General features: G+C 41.2%; 1 pseudogene; it reads right to left on the bottom strand.

Annotated features, from left to right (window-relative positions):
• Nucleotides 1–404: 404 nt before the first annotated feature.
• On the bottom strand, nt 405–1056 carry LOC144254328 (ER lumen protein-retaining receptor 1 pseudogene; annotated as a pseudogene).
• Between the last annotated feature and the right edge of the window lie 2874 nt (nt 1057–3930).

Here is a 3930-nt window from a genome sequence, read left to right as displayed (position 1 = left end):
GGGGCAGGCAGTGTGGGCAGGTTTCTGTTTGGCAACCAGTGGAGCTGTGGGTAAAGCTGGATAGGAGCTGAGGGGCTCCAGGAGGGGAAGAGACCTCTGGCCCGGCCTTGGCCCATAGGATACTCCAAAACAGTTTATAAAAATTGGGGCCAGAGAGTAGAAGAGAAAGGAGTCATCAGTATTAAAAACTAAATAGAGGAAAGTTTTTTTTTCCTTCTCTAAAAAGCAAAAAACTACAAAGAGCCCAGGTCCTGAGCTCTCTTAAGACTTGGGTCCTCCACTGCCCTCCCCCACAACCTGGCAGGAGTGAGTATGGGGAGTGGGGAAAGGTAGATTCCTTAAAAAGCCACCACTGACAGGAAGGCTCTTGTCTTCTGTCCCCTTCCTCTGCCTCCTGCCGCTGCTCAGGAGAGGGCTAGTGAGGAACAGGGCGGTGCCCACAAGCGTAGCTTCTTCCCCATTAGGACTTTGGTGGTATAGAGGTAGAAGAAATCACAAATGAGAACTGTCTGGACCAGGCCAGGCATGAGGCCATGAGATCCAAAAAGCCCTCCAAGTGGTAGCACTAGATCCAGTTGAAGAGATAGAGGGTGCAGTAGATGCCCAGAGCCAACAGGGAGTGATGGTCTCCACCTGGCCACTCTTGCTCACCATGCACAGCTGCGGCAAGAGGGCCACAGGTAGATGGTTTTCCATCTACAGAGGATCTCCAGAGGGGTGAAGTCGTGGTTTGACCAGGAATGCCAGGACAGCCATGGGAACAAGGAACTCCACCTGGAATGCATCTTGGTTCCCATCATAAGTGGCTTTGAACTTGCTGTAAATCATCCAGACCGTGGAGAAAGAGCTGGCAATGGAGACCACCTTCATGCACGTGTTGTAAACTGACATGTAGTTGGTGAAGAGGTCCAGGAACTGGGCAGTGAACACCACAGCAAACAGGACCTGGCTCTTCCCTGAAATCCCGGGTGCACAAACGGGACTTCCAGATTTTAAGGAGTAGCAAGATGATGTCTAGCAGTGAGAAAGGTCTCCCAGAAATCAGAAGAGATTCATAGCCTCAGGGGAGAGGCGGCCCTTGCAGGGCTGAGATGGAGGGAGGCAGGCTGGTGGGTGGGCTGCCTCCTGGGGCTGCTATTCAGTGGGGGTGATGGGCAGAGGGGCAGGAGAGGCAACCCCTGGTGGACTCCACTCCAGGGAGGGAACTGAATGAGAGGGAGCCAAGGCTGGAGCTGGTGGCTGAGCTAGGCTTGACAACATTCTATACAAACACCACAAAATACAATTGAGACATGTAATTATTATATATCTGGTATTTTGTATCTGGTATTATTTATCTGGTATTTCGCCTCTTGAAACTCCACACGAAGGCATTAATAAATTTGTTAGCCAAGAATGATTAAGAAAATGTCTCCATCTCTGGTTTGGTATGAATTTTTGTCTTGTCATCCTGGTTCCAAGTAATTCAGTAAGTTTGTGTCTCAAAATGCCTCAAATCCCACATGGATTTGGTTATTTCCTTGTAACACAGTAGAACTGTGAATTACTGTGAAATATCTAACTAACATTACTAAATGTTCGTATTTTGAAAGATAAACTTCATAAATTGAGAAGTTTGGTTTTAATTCTGTGCTGGTTTGCATAGTTGGGGGCTTATGTAAATCCAAGGGGTGAAATCATGTAAATTACAGATCATGTGACAGAGAACACACATCTCAGAATTTCCTGAAAACTTGACTAATCTTGACTGGATAAAAATTTATTTATGATCAGCTTTTTGTGATTAAAAAAAAACAACCTCTGGGTAAGAATTATATCAGATAATCTTTGCCCATTAATCAAAAAGTTATTTTATCATTAATTCCTGAGCTATATTTCTATCCCCACTTTTTAATCATTTCATGCCTATATCAATGTAGGCATCATAAGTAGACAGATTCAAGTGCTATTAACAAGTTAAATATTTAATTCTAAGGAGACTATCTACTTGCTCATCTAACTGTGTTAATAAACTGTTAGTATCCATGTGAGCTAAAGATATCTCAATTTGCAATGTCTGAAATGAGAGATTCATGCTTCTCTTTAAAGCAGCAGTCCAGAGAGAGACAGCAGCCCTGTACTAGGAGGTAGCTGTGAAGTCCTCAACCTGTGACTGACTCCCTCTAATGGGTCCAAAGTCGTCGCCACAGTTCTCCGCAGCTCACAGCCAGGGGGATGACCTAGTTATTTTAAAAGCAAGACACATATGTAGGTAGCTCCTTTTACTTCTCCAAGCATCCCATTGGCTAGAATGTAGTCTCACCCAGGTAGAAAGGAGCTAAGTAAATGTGGAGCTGGGAACTCAGCAGGGAACTCACTATCTAAAATTCTATTATTGTAGAAGAAGGAAGAATGTATACTGAAAAGTAACAGAAGTCTGATACATTAGGTATACTACAATGGAGCTTTAACTTGCATATACATTATCTGGAGACCTTGCGGCAGTGCAGATTCTGTAGGTCTTGTGTTGGGCTGAGATACTGCAATTATAACAAGCTTCCAGATGATGCTAATGCTGCTGGTCTGTGGACCACATTATGAATAGCAAGAAACTAGAAGACCCCCTTGATTACAAGAAACATTTATTTAGACCACCTTAATGAACCTTTTTCTATTCAGGAGGCTATGAATAATTAAAACAAACTCTCAACTCCATCTTAACCATTGATTCTCTACTTATTTTTGTACAAATACTCCACTCTTTTTTCATACTGAATCAGAAAATCCTCTACATATTCTCCAGTTCAAAATGTAACAGAAATATTGTTCCTTCAGTTAGACAGGGGACCTCTCCCACCAAGTTCTTTGAGTTTATGAGTCGTCCACCAGGTTGTAAATGAGATAAGCTTTGATTCAATTGGTAATCACACAGCATGAGCAACCTGACCTGGCTTCCCTAAGCAAGAAGCATTGGGGTTGTGGCTCAGTGGTGGAGAGCTTGTCTAGCATACGTGAGGCACTAGGTTCCATCCTCAGCACCACATACAATAAATAAATAAAAATAAAAAAGGTATTGTATCCATCTACAAAAAAAAAGAAAAAAGAAAGAAAGAAACAGTGGGAATGAAAGCTTAAGTCACAGGGAAAGCTGTACAGAAAACCACATATGGTGCCTCTGCATCTGATGGCAAAGCATAGTAACTTAATGCTTTTTGGATAAGGAACAGAAACAGCAAGGAGTAAATGTGCATGATATGATACACACAATTAATGCAATTACTAAATTCAACTGTTTTCCACTTATAGAACTATGATATACATATTGTTTATGCTGAAAAGCATAGGAAATAGTACAGAAATAAATTCATGCATAGATGTTCAAATTATCTTTGACAAGGTTGCCAACAATACACAATGGGGAAAGGATAGTTTCTTCCACAAAATTTGGGGAAAATGGATACCCACATGTACAACAATGCAATTGGACCTTGAGCATGTCCCGTACACAAAAATGAACTCAAAATGGATTAAACTTAAACATAAGGCCTGAAATTGAAATTCCTAGAAGAAGATGGGGGGGGGGAAGCCTCATGGCATTGCATTGGTCTTGGCAATGATTTCATGGATATGACACAAAAGAATGGGATAAAATATTTGCAAACCATATACCTGGTGTGGAATAAAGATTTTAAAATTTATAAGCACATAAAGTTCAATAACAACAACAACAACAAAACCCCCAAAACTAACAACCTGATTAGAAAATGGGCTAAAGACTTGAAGAAACATTTTTCAACTGAACAACAGATATATGAAAAAATGTTCATCATTACTAATAACCACAGAAATGTAAATCAAAATCACAGTGAGATATCACCTCACTTATTAAGATGGTTAGTATTAAATTTTTTTTTTTTGGCAAGGATGTAGAGAAATTAAACTCTTGCACAC

The sequence above is a fragment of the Urocitellus parryii genome, chromosome 4 (assembly GCF_045843805.1).
Source record: "Urocitellus parryii isolate mUroPar1 chromosome 4, mUroPar1.hap1, whole genome shotgun sequence".
Lineage (NCBI taxonomy): Eukaryota > Metazoa > Chordata > Mammalia > Rodentia > Sciuridae > Urocitellus > Urocitellus parryii.
The sequence above is the reverse complement of the archived record's forward strand: the minus strand, read 5'-3'. Positions and strand labels throughout refer to the sequence as shown.